This window comes from Scyliorhinus torazame, chromosome 9 (assembly GCF_047496885.1).
Source record: "Scyliorhinus torazame isolate Kashiwa2021f chromosome 9, sScyTor2.1, whole genome shotgun sequence".
NCBI classification, from domain to species: Eukaryota; Metazoa; Chordata; class Chondrichthyes; order Carcharhiniformes; family Scyliorhinidae; genus Scyliorhinus; species Scyliorhinus torazame.
The window spans coordinates 196,114,638-196,134,576 of record NC_092715.1 but is presented as its reverse complement, the minus strand read 5'-3'; positions in this window follow the sequence as shown (position 1 = coordinate 196,134,576).

The following is a 19,939-nucleotide window of genomic DNA, read 5'->3' as shown; positions in this document are numbered from 1 at the left end:
TGTCTGTACTCACTGAGTGTCTCCACTGGAAAGAGGAAGATCATGTGTGCTGTGTCCTTGTATATGGGTTGGTGTAATGCCTCCCTGTGGTAGTGTCACCTCTGTGTATGTCGTGACTGCCCATTGGTCGTGTCCTATATTACTGGCCTATTGGTTGAATGTCTGTGTCATGATGTCTCTGGTGCTCCCTTTAGTGTTTCTCTAGTCTAAGTGTATTTACATTAACCACTTGTGTACTTAGTGATGCATATCACCACAGTTTGCTGAATAAAAATACTTCTAAGGCTCTCGTCAAACTCCCCTTGCTTTACTAAACTGGCAACGAGGGTGAATTGGTGCTGTCGGCATGCTTCCCGTTTGGTTGAGTCATCTCCCTGAATTTTTTTGTTTGAGTGGACTATGGTATGGATTTCTTTGCTGTGCTGCTTTTTCAGAGCTTGCGTAGACATAGAATTTCATAGAATTTACAGTGCAGAAGGAGGCCATTCGGCCCATCGAGTCTGCACCGGCTCTTGGAAAGAGCACCCTACCCAAGGTCCACACCGCCACCCTATCCCCATAACCCAGTAACCCCACCCAACACTAAGGGCAATTTTGGACACTAAGGGCAATTTTGGACACTAAGGGCAATTTTGGACACTAAGGGCAATTTATCATGGCCAATCCACCTAACCTGCACATCTTTGGACTGTGGGAGGAAACCGGAGCACCCGGAGGAAACCCACGCACACACGGGGAGGATGTGCAGACTCCGCACAGACAGTGACCCAAGCCGGAATCGAACCTGGGACCCTGAAGCTGTGAAGCAATTGTGCTATCCACAATGCTACCGTGCTGCCCCACATGGAAGGCAAGAACCAGGCTGAAGCTTTGGTGCCGGCTTGTGGAGCACGTAGGCTCTGAGCAGTCCAGGGCCTGACGGTTCCGGCAGTATCTGATGCAGTATCGGATGCAGCCTCGTCTGACCGACTTCTGCTGAGGGTCATGCAACATTTCTGTCCGTTCCCGTCCTGCCGTCGTTTCACAATGTGATTTGCTGCGCAGAGTGGTCCACTATGGGGTCCATTCTCGAGTTTAATGCTGCCCTGTTGGAACTTTGTTTGGGTTATGCGTGCGATGTTGTGTTGCCTGGACAACCCTGCCCGGTTGGTCAGAGGGTTGAGCGAGAGTGATTTTACCTGAGAGCTGATGGTTGCCTGTGGCTGATAGTTGATGACTGGTGACACGGGTGGCGTGTAGACTGCCAACGTAGGCGCGGTGTGCAAGTGCGCACGTTGATGTTCCCCATTGCCATGGCGTTGGCTGGACAATCCGTAGGGAATGCTGGTCCTTTGGTGGCGTGTTAGGAACTCTGCTGTTTTTTTTTTAAACTGTGCGTCTCCTCACCATTGTCTTTTTTTGGAGTGTCTTCAAATGTCAGCGGGGGGCGTGTAACAACTTGCATGGGACACGTCCAGCTGGGGATGATTGTTTCCCTGTGCTCATTGGTGCTGCAAGCTCCCCACTAAGGGCAGGGTAGCTCTGATATAAAAGTTCAGCCAGTGTGGGGCTGACCAGAAAGGAGAGAGGGCCTGGTGAGGTCTACCGGGCCTCGTGTGGGTAATGTTGTTTGCTCAATAAAAATACTCTTGATGCAGCCGTTGGACTCCCCTCACTTTACTAAACAAAACTTTTAACCCTTTGTTTTCAACTACCTCTACAGCTGGTTAAAATGCTCCTTTGAATAAAAACAATCAATAAAATAAATGAATCAAAAGGGGTGACAGCACCTCGTGGGACACTGGAACACAAACAAAACATCAAAGGAAACTTGGTTAATCAAATAAAATGTTGTTCCTGGGGCTTGTGATGCAAACCAGCCCATCGGTCGTGAAAGGCCAGGGATACCCGGCCATAAACATAGCCACGGAAGAGATGAAGACAGTCAAGTTGGACAACCCCCTCAACCATCCACTTTCTGGACGTGTTAGTGACCACCTTGGCTAGACCCAGGGATTGTTTACTATATCTGCACTTCTGCAGCCTTCAACTGCCGAGGCCCCAAGCTCTGGAATTCCACACCTAAACATCTCCACCTCTCCCTCCTTTGACATTCCTTCAAACCTACCTATTTGGTGGAGCTTTTGGTCATCTTCCCTAATATCTCACTGTCAAATTTGTTTGGTAACACTACCGTGATATACTTTGGGATTTTTCTACTTTAAAGGCATCGTAAATGTTGTTGTTCTTGTCCCAAATGGAACTGTCAAAAGTGGTATCTGCAATGCTCAAGAACATCTTAATTGATCATAAGGAAGATTGTGGAAACGAGAGCGATAATGCTATATTGGCTATTTTCCCAGAAAGATAAATGACTTGGATGTATGGTAATTGCCAGCCCAAAGTGGCACTAGCCTGAGAATGCTGAGTGTATTTGGCCATGCATGCTGTTATTTGGACTTTTCAGTTTCCCGTTTATACCAATCCATATTTCTAGTATATATCAATCGTGTTTTTAGATTTGCCATCACATTTATTTCTGAATCTTTTAAACTTTAAAGTTAAAGAATGTACAATATTGCTGTTGTTTCTATAACCCCTCCCCATTTATAGAAAACTGCCCTGTATTGCAACTGGGCTATCAGCACTAGCAAAACCACGCCCTTTATTTCCTCGAATGCTTCTCCACATTCGTGTTACAATAATTGTTTATCGGTACCCTTTGCAGAGTTGTTTTTTCTTGAAATAATTGCCAGTTTTGACGGAGGAAAAAAATCGTCTTGCTTCCCTAAACTAACGTGTATGCGAGATAAGGGGATCTGACTGCGTTTCATTCTAATGTTTGGAGCTGAGACTGAGGATTCGCATGTTGGGGAATGGTAAGCATACCCCTACATCCATCTCTATGCTCTATTTCAACAGCCTTCTCTGACCACCATTTTTCAATAATTATGCCATCCAATTGGAACAAATTTTCTTTGCTGTTTAGGGCCACAACTGAACGTAGTCAGGGTGAGTTATTATTGCATGATTACAGATGGGGAAAATGCGCTTTGTTGCAAGCACCATCCTTTTGCTGTAATTAGCCATTCTCGAATTGCATATTCTCCAGAAGACTCACTGAAAACCGCTTTCACCACAAGACGCCACAACACAGCAGAGATGGCGAGACACACATGTGCTGTAACATTCATAACCTAGCACCATTTACTAACTGTAACCAGTTGATACTAAAACGGACTATACACATTTGTTTTCTCAACACATCTTAAAGTCCATAATGGCGAGAGAGCAGAAAGTAGCCTGACACCTCCATATAGTACTGAAGGAGTGCCACACTGTTAGAGGCGCCCGTCTTTCAACTGAGACATTGAGATGTGAGGTAAAACGTTTTCACCCAGAAGGTGGTGGGAATCTGGAACTCACTGCCGGAAAAGGGGGTAGAGGCGGGAACCCTCACAACAATTAAGAAATATTTCGATGAGCGCTTGAAACGCCATAGCATACAACCTACAGACCAAGAGCTGGAAGATGGGATGAGTAGATAGGTGCTTGCTGGCCTGCACAGACACGATGGGCCGGAGGGCATCCTTCCACACTGTAAAACTCCATTACTCTAAGACCCACCTGCTCCGTCAAGTCACTATTCAAAGAAGGTGTCCTGGTCAACATTATCTGACAACCCAGGCCGCTAAAACGGATTACCTGGCGATTATTTCACTGACATGCTCAAATTGCTGTCACGTTTTCTTACACGAGGTATCTGGTTACCCTCACCGGCTGTAGAGCAGCGCCCTGAGGTCGTGAAAGGAACTCCACAAATTCAAACCTTTGGTTATACTGACCCTGTTAAAACCATTCAACGGGAGAGGCGTGGCGGGCAGTGAACTGTGTGGAAGTGACAGGGGAGCGTGCAGAGAAATGTGTCTTCCCCTTGACAAATTTACACAGGTCTTGATGAAAAATACTGAATCAAAGGCGTGGAATTCAATAAATAAGGATTTGGGGTCGCTGGAAGGGGGTGGGCATTGTCTGCTCAAAGCAAGAGAGGTATGCCACCTGTAATACTCATGGCAGACTATAAGTCAATCAGGAAATCTTGGGACCCTTTGGGGAAAAAAAGGAATTGAAGCCTGACCGGCGCAAAGGTAACCACAGCACGTTACAGGCGGCGGATCAGTCAGGGAAATGTATCAGCTCTCCACCCGCACGGAGCAAGGTTTCCCCTTTTTGGAAATCTGTTTAAAAGTAAAAGGGACATTTTCAGAACAATGGAAACATTTAAAAAAACTCGGAGATGTAGGTCGTCCCTCAGAGTTATATAGGGACCCCTTGTTAATTTCAATGATATTTCAAGTGTTGTGCTCCCCGGTTTCCTGGTCAGTTTCCATTTTGCAGCCATATCTGGCCCTGGCTTGGAGGCAATGTCGTTTGTTTAAAAAAAAATGGTATTATCGATTCATGCAGGTTGACATGTGTTTGACCGCCCGCCTGGAGTCAGAAGCCGGCAAACCGGACAGCAAGCTGCCCACAAGGTACCAAACGAAGGCTGCGAAATCATACAGGGCACAACTTCAGTGCACAACCCCACGCCAACCCCATACAATACATAAACATGTCGGTACATATAGAATACTGACCTTCCTGCATGTCACAGCTCAATCCCAGTTAACTCTGAAATATTTTAACCGGCCTGGCCCTGTTTGCTTCAGCGGCGTTCCTTGACATTTTTATCTTTTGTAAACGCACACCAATATTTAATCTGTACCAACCTATTGGCATTTGTACGATTTCAGTCGGTCCCCTCGATAATTCGATCGGAACGACTCGACTTAAAAATGTTTTGTTTCCCCTTTCCCACCATTTATAGAAATAGCGATCATTTATTTTAATGTCCAGTGTGAAAGCGCTTGAGAGTGGGGGGGGGGGGGGGGGGGGGCTGTGGGTTCATTATTGTACACTTTATCATTCCTTGTAGTTGTAATTATTAATTTAATTATATTGCTGAAAAAGAGACGTGTTGAAGTTTTCCATCTTGCAGTCATCAGGACACTCCTCAGAATACCTTGTGTCCTGATAAGTGGAGGATGAAAAACTTCGACATACCTCTTTTAGATTTAGATTTATTGTCATGTGTACGGAGGTACAGTGAAAGGTATTGTTCAGAGTAGAGTCCAGTCAGATTTCTATACATGGAAAACATAGGACAAATGATAAAAACACAATGTAAATTCATAAACATAGACATCGGGTGAAACGTACGGAGTATAGCGCTACAACAGTACAGAGAGATCAGTTCAGTCCATAAGAAGGTCATTCAGGAGTCTGGTACAGCAAGGAACAAACTGTTTTTGAATCTGTTAGTGCATGTTATCAGACTTTTGTATCTTCTGCCCAATTGAAGAGTTTGGAAGAGAGAAAAACTCGGGCAGGAGGGGTCTTATGCTGCCTGCTTTCCCAAGGCAGCGAATGGTGTAAATGGAGTCAATGGATGGGAGGCAGGTTTGTGTGATGGACTGGGCGATGTAGTTTCTTATGATCTTGGGCCGAGCAGTTGCCATTCCAGGCTGTGATGCAGCCAGATAGGATGCTTTCTGTGGTGCATCTGTAAAATTTGCTAAGAGTCAATGTAGACATGCTGAATTTTCTTAGTTTCCTGAGGAAGTGTAAGAGCTGTTGTGCTTTCTTGACTGTAGCGTCAATGTGGGTGGATCAGGACAGATTGTTGATGATGTGCACACCCAGGAACTTGAAGCTGTCAGTCATGTCCACCTCGGCCCCAATGATGCAGACAGGGGTGTGTAAGATACTTCACTTCCTGAAGTCAATGACCAGATCCTTAATTTTGCTGACTTTGAGGGACAGATTGTTTTTGTTGCACCATGCCACTAGGTTTTCTATCTCCCTCCTGTACTCTGACTCATCATTGTTTGAGATCCGACCCACTACGTCATGTCATCAGAAAACCTGTAGATGGAGTTGGAGCCAGATTTTGCCACAGTCGTGTGTGTATAAGGAGTATAGTAGGGGGCTAAGTATGCAGCCTTGCGGGAGCCCGACATAGAGGACTTTTGTGGAGGAGATGCTGTTTATTCTTACTGGTTGTGGTATTGCCAATCGGCACCGGAGTGACCAATAAAGTTGCCAAATTAACTAGATATGGCAGTTAATAATGATAATATTGCTTTTCAGAGTCGCCAAGTATCAAATGATACCACCACAAGGCTTTACCAGATTTCGATCAAAGGACCAAACAACCAATTAGTCAGTTCAAGTTCAAAGATAGTTTATTTACACACAAGGATTACTTCGACATGCAACATTAAACACTACAAGTTAAACTACACCTAAAAACTACAATAACCTATACTTAACTTCAGGGCAACCGGCTCTTTGCAGAGAACAAGGCCTTTGTTCTCATCTTGCGTGGCTGGGTAGAAGAAGTGACTTCGTTTCTGCTGGGCTCATCCATCTGGTAGCGATCGTTGGTTTTGACCTTGTCTTCTGATCGTAATGCTACACTTGGTTTTAGCCGTAGGCCGGGACCAAGAGAGACCGAACACATGGCTGTGTCTTTTTTTATCCCTCTGGGATTTTGCGCTCTTTGGAGCGGTCCATTGCTTTGGACCCAATAATTTGACAGGCTTCAATCACTGCCTTCGATTTTGGCCAATAAAGGGGCGGATGCCTTGACGGCTAGGCATGTCCTGAGCGGTCATTGACCTTGGCTGTTTGGGCTTTCTTAGCAAAGGGAGTGGCGCTGGTTAGTCTGCATCTGTAATGGTTACCTGAGTACAGTCCTTTTGTTCTGGGGAAATGGGCCATTAGAATGCAAACGAGCTGAGGGTTTTGATTGCGTCTAGCTATCTGGGTTGCAAATACACACACAAGCACTGAGTGTGTCTGAGTCCTGGGTTGGCCATAATTTCCATGGTCCTTTGCAGGTGGCCATCTGAGGTGGCTACAGTGGTCTATGGTTCAGGAAGTCGAGGATCCAGTTGCAGAGGGAGGAGCCAAGTCCTGGGTTTTGGAGCTTTGATATGAGCTTGGCTGGGATTATGATGTTGAAGGCAGAGTGTAGTCAATGAATGGGAGTCTGATGTAGGACTTCTTGTTGTCAAGATGCTCCAGGGATGAGTATAGGGCCAGGGAGTTTCAGCAATACTCAGGTTCTGTACTATCAAACCACTATTTTCATTTTACTTAATGGATTTTCAGTATATTCAAGAAAGAGATGGATAGATTTTTGGTACTAAGAGAATCTATGGAAATGGGGGCTATTACAGGAGGCTTGAGTTGATTTGATTTAGTTGAATGAAGGAGCAATCTCCAAGGACCACATATCTACTCCTGTTCCTATTTCTTATGTTAGGGAATCAAATTCAAATCTTTCCCAGGAAGCTTAATTTCACTTTTGGACAATCCTGCTTTTTCTGTCATACGATACTTCGGGAGGGAATTTGCTCCTCTTAACTGCTGGCAGAATTTGACAGTGCTGTCAAATTTAGTAATTTATAACAAAGACATTGAGCCAACATGTATTGGAACAACGTATCTCGCAGCATGTTCAATCAGTTAGACTTTGTCTTGCATCCTTCAGCATTCCTGCCCACAAAGTAAGGACATGGGGATATGGGGAACACAGTGAAAGGATGAGTTAAACCTGATGGGGTTGGAATTTATGTAGAATTCACAGGCCTGAGTTAGACAGCCGGTTTCTTTGTTCTCAACTGCCAAGAATAAGGCTCAACCCACAGATCCTTCTGAATGCTTAGGAATTTTTCAAATTGGGTTTAGCGCCAGACTTGGGTTAAAGTGCAGTAAGTGTGACGTTGAAGCTGTTTGGGACTACAATGGATGACAATTAAGAGATATCAGGTTGCTTAGTTATTCTACAAGAGCACGCCGTGATCAGAATATGTACATTTTAATCAAAACCTAATATTGTATTTCCTAACATTCAGTCGTCACATGGTGACCTTTTTCTATCTGGATTAGGTCTACAACATAAGGCTGAAAATACTTGAACTTAGTGACTACCTGTGCATCTACTGGGTACAGTTGGCCAGTGCAGATTGTGGTAGAAAATTGATATCCAGGGTTTTTCTCTAGTTTAAGGTGAGGAGTAAGTGGTTTAGAGGGGACTTTAGGAAACATTTTTTCACCCAGAGGGCGGTGGAAATATGGAACACGCTGTGTGAGAGGGTGGTGGAGGCTGGTACACTCTCAACATTTTAAGAAGCATCTGGATGAGCACTTAAATAGCCAAGGTATCGTAGGCTATGGACCAAGTGCTGGTAAATAGGATTAGTATAGATTGGTATTCGATGGTCGACATAAACGCGGTGGGCCGAAGGGCCTGTTTCTGTGCTGTATCACTCTATGACTTTTACTTTAAAGTCTAGAGAGAAAACAGCTTTAACTCTCCAGAGATTCAATTTGCTGTTATCCTGTATGTAAGCCATGTGTGGCTAATTGGGAATCCAGATGTATCTAATTGAATTTTTCGATTAGCAAATGAATAATAGAGACTTCCATTGGGAATGTAATCTCAATATGAATTTTTCAAGGTGTACATATTGGCACTTTATTTTGTATATATGTTGCTAATGTGGTAAAATATAAATCAGTGGATGTGCATGTTTTTTTGATCATGGTTTACTTCCTTGGTTGCTTACACGATTGCAAACATTGACATCAGCACCATAATAACACCAATAATATTCAAAGAGGAACGATATTATCTATCGTGGTCAGCCCCTGGCAGCAGAGGTAAGTAAACCCAACAAATGAGGTTGCCTGAGTAATTTGTGAATGATTAAGTCACAAACAATTATACCATTACTTGCTTATCATATTTATCCTTTCAAGCAAGAGCTATTGGGGGAAAATTATTTTCCTCTCAAATGGACAAACAGTAAACTAAAAGGTTTCAGTGAGGGTTGAAAAAGCCAAGTATGGAATAAGTTATGATTAATGTCCTTTTTAGTTGGTTATGATTTTGGTCTCTCAAATTTTACTGAATTGAGATTATAAGCAGGAACATCCTTACATTTAAATAAGCTCCTGCTTATAGTTTATAATGTTTCCAGGTCTGAAAAACTTCCTAACTACTTCTGAAAAAAAAACTTTAGCCAGCACAATGGCATTACACTCGATACACTTTCTAATTCAGAATTCCCTGCTCCAGGAGTCTCGAACTGCTCACTTAAGTTTAGCAACTATCTCTGGAGTTTTACACCAATGACAGGTGGAAATGACCATGCAGTGCTGAAAAGCCATTATAAATGCAAATTGGCATCTGATTGGGTGGCACAAAATCAGTATGGGATTGAACAGGTGGAATGAGGATAAATAGAGTCTGACTCTTAGTGTGCCATTATTGGTTTGTGCCCAGTCTGCTATTTGAATTTTCATCGATCCTGAACACACCAAATATACTGGGTGTTTCAGGCTGGCACTTGGGTATATTTCAAATTGATTTTAATCCACAAAAATCATGTCCTAGTGCCAAAAAATTAATTCCAGTCCTCAACAATGACATTTACCCTCTGGCAGAATTCTTTAAATTAGTGATTAATGGTTTGGAAGTTATGTTTATTACTAATTAACAAGTTGCTTGTGCCTGTGCCTAAAAGGCTCTGCTCGGTATAAAGTCTGGAATTTGAAAGGAACAGAGTCACTGTCATATTCCTCTGAGCAGACGAGTTAATTTCTGAGTGCCACACAGCATCATCACTAATAATACATAGTACCATTGTTTTTAATAATTGGGCTTCCATTAATAGCAGTTGAAAGGAAAATATATTGACATGCTAGAACAATAAAAAGTGATCATTACAGCAAAAACAGGCAGCTTTTAGATCAAGTCAGGTTAAGGCCCCACGTTGCTGAAAAGAAACATTTGCATTTATAAAGTGCAATCATGACCACTGGATGTCTCAAAGTGCTTTACAGCCAATGAAGTACTTTGCCAGTATAATCTCTGCTGTAATATAGGAAAGAGGGCAGCCAAGTCTCATATGGTAAACTTCCCTGAACAGCATTGTGATCATGACCAAGTAATCTGTTTTGGTGATGGCTTTTGAAGGGTAAATATTGGCGAGGTGCAGGGATATTTCCCCTGCTCCTCTTCAAAATAATGCCATAGGATCAGTTCAGTGAAGGAATGGCGATATATATGCAAGTCAGGATGGTGAGTGACTGGGAGGGGAACCTTGTGTTCCCATGTATCTGCTGCCCTTGCCTTTCTGGAGGGTAGTGGCCATGGGTTTGGAAGGTACTGCCTAAGGAATCTTGGTGAGTTCCTGCAGTGCATCTTGTAGATGGTACACACTGTGCATCGGTGGTGGAGGGAGTAAATGTTTGTGGAAGAGGTGACAATCAAGCGGGCTGCTTTGTCCTAGATGGTGTCAAGCTTCTTGAGTGTTGTTGGAGCTGCACTCATCCAGGCAAGTGGGGAGTATTCCATCACATTCCTGACTTGTTTCTTGTAGATGGTGGACAGGCTTTGGGGAGTGAGGAGGTGAGTTACTCGCCACAGGATTCCTAGCCTCTGACCTGCTCTTGTAGCCACAGTATTAATTTGGCTAGTCCAGTTTAGTTTCTGATCAATTGTAACCTCCAGGATGTTGAGTGTGGGGGATTCAACAATGGTAATGCCATTGAATATCAAGGGGTGATTGTTTGATTCTCTCTTATTGGAGATGGTCATTGCCTGGTACTTATGTGGCACGAATGTTACTTGCCATTTGTCAGTCCAATCCTTGATATTGTCCAGGTCTTGCTGCATTTGCACGTGGACTGCTTCAGTATTTGAGGAGTCACGAATGGTGGCGAAGGTTGTACAATCATCAATGAATATCCCCCACATCTGACCTTTTGTTGGAAGGAAGGACATTGATGAAATAGCTGCAGATGGCTGCACCTAGGACATTAGCCTGAGGAACTTCTGCAGTGATGTCCTGGGACTGAGATAACTGAACTCTCTTCCTGTGTGCTAGGTATGACTGCAACCAATAGAGTGTTTTCCCCCTGAGTCCCATTGACTCCAGTTTTGCTAGGGCTCCTTGATACCATACATGATCAAATGCTGCCTTGATGTTAAGGGCAGGTCACTCTCACCTCACCTCTGGAGTTCAATCTTTTGTCCATGTTTAAACCAAGGCTGTAATGAGGTCAGGAGCTGAGTGACCTTGGCAGAACACCATATCTTTTTATTAAAACAGTACAAAATATATACAAGGCTAAATATTTCAAACACTAATTTTGTGTTGAAGAAACAGGGTACACTCCCCTCAGTACCAATGTACGGGGAGGGGGGGTGGATACACTGAGTATCAGTGAGCAGGTTATGCTAAGTAGGTGCAGCTTGATAGCACTGTTGATGACCCCTTCCATCACTTTACCGATGATGGAGAGTAGGACTGATAGGGCGATAATTGTCTGGGTCAGATCTGTCCTGCTTCTTGTGTACAGAACATACCTGGCCAATTTTCCATCTTACTGGGTAAATGCCAGTCTTGTAGCTGTACTGGCCAGCTCTGCAACAAGTTCTGAAGCACAAGCACTATTGCCGGAATATTGTTAAGGCCATATTCTTTGCAGTATCCAGTACTTTCAGCGGTTCCTTGATATCACATGGGGTGAATCGAATTGGCTGAAGACCGGCATCTGTGATGCTGGGACCTCTTGGAAGAGACGGATAAGAATCATCCACTCGGCACTTCTGGCTGAAGGTTATTGCTTCAGCCTTGTCCTTTGCACAGATATGCTGGGCTTCTCCATCATTGAGGATGGGGATATTGTGGAGCTTCCTCCTCCAATGAGCTGTTTTAATTGTCCACCATCATTCATGACTGGGTGTGGCAGGTCTGCTTAGATCTGATCCAGTGGTTGTGGGATCGCTTAGCTCTGTCTATTACTTGCTGCTTATATTGTTTGGCAGGCAAGTAGTCCTGTGTTGTAGCTTCACCAAATTGACACCTCATTTTTGGTATGCCTGGTGCTGCTCCTGGCATGCCCTCCTGCACTCTTCATTGAACCAGGGTTGATCCCCTTGCTTGGTGGTAATGGTCAAGTGGGGCATATGCTGGGTCATGAGGTGTACAGATTGTGGCAGAGTACAGTTCTGCTGCTGATGGCCCACAGCACCTCATGGATGCCCAATCTTGAGTTGCTAAATCTGTTCTGAATCTATCCCATTTAGAATGATGGTAGTACCACACAACAGGCTGGACGGTATCTTCAATGTGAAGACGGGACTTTGTTTGTGCGGTGGTCACTTCCTCCTGATACTGTCATGGACAGATGCATCTGCAGCTAGCAGGTTGGTGAGGACGAGGTCGAGTATGTTTTTCCTCTTGTTGGTTCCTCACCACCTGTTGCAGATCCACTCTAGCAGCTATGTCCTTTAGGACTTGGCCAGCTCGGTCAGGAGTGGTGCTACACTTGGTGATGGACATTAAAATCTCCCACCCAAAGTATATTCTGCGCCCTTGCTACCCTCAGTGCTTCCTCCAAGTATTCAAGACGGAAGATCACTAATTCATCAGCTGACGGCGGACGGTATGTGGTAATCAGCAGCAGGTTTCCTTGCCCATGTTTGATCTGGAACCATTAGACTTCATGGGGTCTGAAGTTGAGGACTCCCAGGGCAATACCCTTCTGACTGTGTACCAATAAGGTGGGGGGGGGGGGGGGTGCTGATGGCATGTCCATTTTGTTGAAGGAAGGATCTCTAATTAAAGAGAACACAGCATGGACCAGGAAGGCTCACCAGCGTTTGGTTTATAAAGCTACAGTAAGCTTAGTAAGGAGAGAAGACCTGGGAAGGCTGCTCCCTGGGCCTTCATATTCTTGCTTGGAGGTCCTGATGTGGGATCGTGGGTCGACATTGAAGTAAGCTCTCCCGTGGACAGGAGGAAGGGGACAATCTCTCCAGCTTAGCAAGTGCAGATGCAAGTGACTGAAGAAGTCAGAACAGCAGGAGTGTGGTCTCGCCAACCTGGAGACAGTGCAGCGAGTGAACCCTGGGAGAAAAACAGTAAGTGCTGGAAAATTTCGGCAGGTCTGGCAGCATTTGTGGAGAGGGAAGCAGCGTTAACGTTTCAAGCCTGCATGATGCTCCTTCGGAGAAGAGAACCCAAGGTGTCAGGAGAGTCTGACGGGTGGGTGGTATAATACTTTCAGCTGGCCAACCCCACACCTGACTTGCCCAGCATTCTTCTGAAAATCACTCCTCAGACGACCAAACCCTGCAGCTCACACTATCTCTCTCTCTCTCTCTCTCTCTCCACGCGCTTCAAATCCCCATCTGTGGAGCTAACGCTTGCATCCACCCGCATCTTCCTGCCTCTCATTAAAAAAAAAAATTTTAGAGTACCCAATTCATTTTTCCAATTAAGGGGCAATTTAGCATGGCCAATTCATCCACCCTGCACATTTTAAGGAGTGGGGCAAAACCCACGCGAGACACGGGAGAATGTGCAAACTCCACACGGACAGTGACCCAGAGCCAGGATCGAACCTGGGACCTCAGCGCCGTGAGACAGCAATGCTAACCAATGTGCCACCGTGCTGCCCTTTGCCTCTCATAAACATGCCTCACATCACCCTTTAAAATGGTTTATTTCCTTTCTTTTTACACAAGCCCTTATGAATACTGTTTACATCTCTGCAGAAGAGAGGCCACAACTTGGTGAGAGGCAGAGACTCGGGGGCTGGAGGAACATAGAACATAGAACAATACTCGCGCAGTACAGGCCCTTCGGCCCACGATGTTGCACCGAAACATAAACCATCTAACCTACACTATGCCATTATCATCCATATGTTTATCCAATAAACTTTTAAATGCCCTCAATGTTGGCGAGTTTCACTACTGTTGGGCTTGGTTGGCCTTTGACTAATAGCCACCTTATCAGCCATTGGTAATGCTAGTCCACTTTCCTGACTGGGAAAGAAGCCTGCTTCCAGGAGGCTGCAGGTGTCAGCAGTGACCCCCATTAAAAGCCGAGCCTCCTGAGGCACTGCTGCCCACGCCATGCTGAGAAAACTGATCCCCTGTCTCTAGATTCTGTGCTGAGGTCTTGCCACCTTCTTGTGTCTAACCTTCTGCCATGTATGGGACATACAGCTGAGGAGAAGATAGTTGCTGCTGGAGCAGTTGATAGCAATGTGCCCTCTGCTCTTGACGCTCGTCAGAGATGAAAGGTGGAACTGCACAAGCTGCTTCCGTGCTTCCGTGCATGCTGCAACAAAGTGCAACTGAAGGTGAGTAGAGCTAGACAAGCTCCTTCAAAAAGTTGACAATCACCTGCCAAGCATTTAAAAGTGTTATCTGAGAGAAGTGCTTTAAACAGTTGCATCTCAATGGTCAAGTTTGGAGCTCCTCGATATAACCGATCAAAGCCTTCCCAGCTTGTCAGTTTCATTGATGAAGCTCTTCCAGCTGTCCATTCACATTGGTGCACTCACCTTGGCAATCCTGGCAAGTTGCTGAAGAGAAACACGTCAGCTTTCAGTCAGAGCCTGACACTGTCAATGTCCCTGATGCCACCATCACCATCCTTGTGTATGTACTGCCCCACCGCCAGGTCAGACCCACCAGAGGTGGTGTCACAGTAGTTATATGGTGGAGATGGAGTTTCCCTGGCTGTCCTCAACAATGACTCCAAACCCCATGCAGCCTGATGTCATCAAGTCAAATATGGGCATGGAAACCTCCTGCTAATTACCAGTTATTGTCCACCCTTCAAATGATGAATCGGTATTCTGCCATGTTGAACATCAATTGGAAGAAGCAAGGTGGCAAGGACACAATGTACTCTGGGTAATGGACTCCAATGTCTATTACTAAGAATGACTCAGTAGCACTACCTCTGACGGAGCTGGCTGAGTCCAAAAGGACATATATATATTTTATATAGTCCTGAAGGGGCTAACGTAGATGCTAGACTGGGCCACCAGCAGTTGGTGAGGGAACAAACAAGAGACAAAAATCAAGAGACCTCATCCTCACCAATATACCTGTTGCCGATGCAGCTGTCCTTGGGATTATTGGGAGGAGTGACCATTGCACGGTTCTTGTGGAGATGAAATCCCATCTTTCCATTGAGGATACCTTCTATCTTGCTATGTGCTAACTGTGCTAAATGGCATAGATTTTGAACAGATCTAGCAACTCAAAACTGGGCATCCACAAGATGCTATGGGCCATCGGCATGTGATTGACAGAAACAAACGATCCCACAACCAACACATTAGATCTAAGCTTTGCTGTCTTGCCAAATGCAGTCCTGAATGACGATGGATAATGAAACAACTAAGAGGAGGCTCAAGAAATATCCCCATTCTCAATGATGGGGAAATCTCAGCGCATCCATGCAAAAGACAAGGCTGAAGCATTTGCAATCATAGAATAATAGAATTTACTGTGCAGAAGGAGGCCATTCGGCCCATCGAGTCTGCACTGGCCCTAACAAAGAGCACCCTACTCAAGCCCATGTATCTACCCTATCCCCATAACCCAGTAACCCCCAATTAACTGTTTTTTGGACACTAGGGGCAATTTAGCATGGACAATCCACCTAACCCGCATATCTTTGAACTGTGGGAGGAAACCGGAGCACCTGGAGGAAACCCACGCAGACATGCGAAGAACGTGCAGACTCTGCACAGCGACTCAGCCGGGAATCGAATCTGGGACCCTGGAGCTGTGAAGCAATTGTGCTAACCACTATGCTATCGTGCTGCCCATCATCTTCAGCAAGAGGTGCTGAGTGGATGATTCATCTTGGCTGCCTTGTGAGATCCCCAGCTTTGTAGTTATCAATTCTCAGCGAATTTGATTCACCACCCATATATCAAGAAACTGCTGAAGTCACTGAATTCTGCAAAATATAGCGAGCCTGGACCAGACCCCAACATTTGCTAGGATACTGGACAGAAACCCCAATACATTTTTTCTAATTTGTAAAACTGTGAGGGAAGGATACTTCGCTCCAGGAGTGACTCCATCTACAAATCGAGATATGGTATATAAAAACAAACTTTATTATTAACACAATATTAAACTACCTCAGCATCACAGCAATGTAGTTTATAATTACCAGTTGATCAATGCTTAACAATAAAAAGAAACATTTTAATTTTTAACTGATACCTTCTGTATCTCTAATCAAGAAAAACCCATCACTGGTCAAAAAACACTTTGAAATAAAGTTTTCAAACACAGGATTACTTGCCAATATTTGGAGAGAAACATCTTTTGAAAAATGACTTGAAGAGAGAGAGAGATGCTGTCAAATTAATACGGATCGCTAACAGCCTTCTGCAGAAGCTGTTTTTCAGTTCACAGCCAAAACTAAACAAACTCAAAACTGACTGCCTGCTACAATCCTGGCTCCTCCAATTAACTACATCATCTTTATCCCACACAAATCTCATAACCTAATTACTTAAGTTTAAACACAAAGGGCCTGATTCAGCCAATAAATTTCCAAGTGGCATTTTGGGCGGTTTTGCAGGGTGTTCCACGCTGGTCACATTGGCAAGATTGCAGCCTGTATTCGCCCGTACCTACTTTCAGAAATGAGCTCCCATATGAATCTTGCCATGCCTGGCTCCCTCGCCATTTGATTCGCCTGACTCCTGCCTTAGCTGCTCACTGCTAACGGGGATCTGCTTTTAAACACTGCCGAAGCACTCACACCCAGTCAAGACACTAGGATGACAGTGGGGAGATCTGCTCCTTGCTTTGAGGATACTGACCTGGCCAGGCTTTTTGACACCGTGGATGAGAGGTGGGGTACCCTGTTCCCCCAAGGGGGTTGGAGAACCAACAACAAGATCAGCAATGCCACCTGGGAGGCAGTGACAGCTGTAGTGAGTGGGGGCAGCACTCTGGAATGACCCGGTGGCATAAAGGATTAGTGCTGCAGTGACCTTCATGACCACCGGGAGAGGATTAGTCCTTCTCCTCCACGGAGTGCCATGACCACGAGGATGTGGCACAGGTGCCGCACTCTCTCTGCTGAGACGCAGTCTACCAGCTCTTGGATTGACGAACATGGCCTGTAGGTCTGTGGAATTCATTGCCACAGAGGGCGGTGGAGGTCGGGACGTTGAGTGTCTTTAAGACGGAAGTTGATAAATTCTTGATTTCTCGAGGAATTAAGGGCTATGGAGAGAGAGCGGGTAAATGGAGTTGAAATCAGCCATGATTGAATGGTGGAGTGGACACGATGGGCCGAATGGCCTTACTTCCGCTCCTATGTCTTATGGTCTACACATTGGCCTGGTGTTTGCCTTCTCTTCTGGGTCCCTCCTCAGCCTGATGGCTGGCTGGGTCTTCAGGCTGTGTGGTGGCCCCCTGCACATGTGCTGCCGCCTCTAGCCTGCGTTAGCTTGCTGCTGTCTTCGGCATCTGCCTGCCTTGGTTGCGACAAGCAGAGCAAGGGCAGGCTCCAAGGGCACCTGCAAACATCTTTGTTTTTGGAATGAATTGGAAAAGAGAGACCAACAATCAGTTATAGCTTCCATCCTGGTACCCTCTTGTAGGAGCGCTTACAAGGACTGAGTATTGAGCTAGCTTTTACGTGGGGTTCCTCCCTCTCAGTTACAGCTCAGCTAAACACAAAGACCTGCAGACACATCAACTCTTGTTAAGACGGCTTTATTTTTCCAAGCTTGGTCCACATAAGAGGGTGAGTGATTTGGATAAATGCCAAAACCACTCTGCTTGACACTGGTGCAGATGCCCCAATTATACAATGCCCCAAAAATCAATAGCCCACCCCAGTTGGACTTGATCCAATCCTTGGAGCTGTCAATTTGATAGTGACCAATGAAGGTTACTTTAAGCAACATAATGACTGTGGCCAACATATGATTTAACCCCATTCTGCCACCTGTTGTTTACCAGGATACTTTATCCGTTATGAAGTTGTTTCTCTGCCATCCCCAAGTTACTTATCGCAGCCAGTTCCTGCCCACCTCATTGTTCATCTAGGGGCAGAATGCTGAAGTTAGTCCCTGATGCTCGATCAATGACTCCAGAAGCGAGATTGGATGACAATTGAAGGCTTTATTGTACTAGATGTTTCCCCCAGCAGCGCAGGTACAGAATGCAGCTGCTAGGGAGACACAGACTCTTATACTCCGCCTTACTGGGCGGAACCAGTAGGCAGGCTTCACCAATGATCTTCCTGTCTCGGGTACCTCCCACATCAATGATCTTGCAGCCTCAACCTAGGTACAGTAATACCCCTAATACCGACTACCACAGTCCCTCTTTACATCATGGATTGTCTGAGATAAGATGTTGGGGCACTGATAAAAACTGTTTACTGAGCTGTTATTGCTGACCACACTATTATTGTCTGATACTGTTTGTCTTAAATACATGGGCAAGTTACCTAGCTTAATTCCCATCATGTATTGTGGCCACTGCTTTTAGCAGGAGTTTGAATACTTGTTACTGCTTTGTCCTAAAAATGCATATTTAATGGTTAATAATGATTGCTGGGTGTACTTTTTACAATTAATCGCAATCCTCAATAAACTAACTTATGTCGAACTATTCTAGTGTTATCCTAGCTATCCGGTTTTAAAGGGTCTCATTTCAGGACGCCCCCATCATCTCTAATCCCACAGGCCTCCACCACACTTACGATGACAGTCCCACTTTCTCAGAGTGCCATCGAGTGAGCCACATGCGTTGGAGTGGAAAACCTCCCCCTGCACCCTCACTCCCAGCCAGATCAGGAATTCCTAGACCCCAGACCTCTGTCAGCAACATTAGGGAGATCGTTCTCAGCTGTCCTCCACTCATCCAGACACTCGCCCTTTGGTTGCAAGAGGGCCCTCAAGTGGTGAAGCCTGCTCTTTAGTGTTTGGTTGTTGGCAGCTGCATCAATGGTGCTGATGCTCCTGTTCAAGCATCAAAGATTGCCAAGGCATCCAGTCCACTGATCATTCTCTCAGATATGGACTCCCAAGATGCTGCTGCATTTGATTTCAATCTTGTTAATGAGATTGAAATGAATGCAAATTAGGGTTAATACTCTACTCGGAACTCTCCATTGGGAGCGGGCCAGTTGAATCTCAAAATGGTTTGCGCCCAACGCAAATCTCGATTTTGACCTTTAACGCTATTCACCTGGTATGCCCAGATCCACACCAGGCACAACACGGCGGCTGAATCACGCCAAATGTCTCTAACTATCTACTCCCCAGAAATCCTAACACAATCCTATTAGGCCTCTCCTTGTAAACATAAGCATGGCTTGAAAGAATGATGACCTCACTCTTTTATTTATTTTTTTAAACTTAGAGTACCCAATTCATTTTTCCAATAAGGGGCAATTTAGAGTGGCCAATCCACCTAGCCTGCACATCTTTTGGGTTGTGGGGGCGAAACCCGCGCAAATACGGGGAGAATGTGCAAACTCCACACAGTCAGTGATCCAGAGCCGGGATCGAACCTGGGACCTTGGCGCCGTGAGGCAGCAATGCCAACCACTCCACCACCGAGCTGCCCGATGACCTCACTCTTATGATATCTTAATTGCTCCTTTTTGCTGCCACAAAGTCTGGCTGTCTTTCAAACCAGGATTCAAAAAAAAAAAAATGTTACTGCAGCAGATACAAACACAGACTAACTTGGGGTGGCAGAGTGCCAGGAACCCAGGTTCAATTCCAGCCTTGGGTGAACGTCCCTGTGGCGTTTACACTTTCTCCCCGTGTCTGCGTGGGTTTCCTCCAGGTGCTCCGGTTTCCTCCCACACTCCAAAGAGGTGCAGGTTAGGTGGATTGGCTATGATAAAATTGCCCCTCAGATCCAGGGATGTGTAGGTTATGTGGGGTAATTGTTTTACGGGGATAGAGCGGGGTGTGGAGGAAGGGTGCCCTTTCAGAGGATCAGTGCGGACACGATGGATCGTATGGCCTCCTTCTG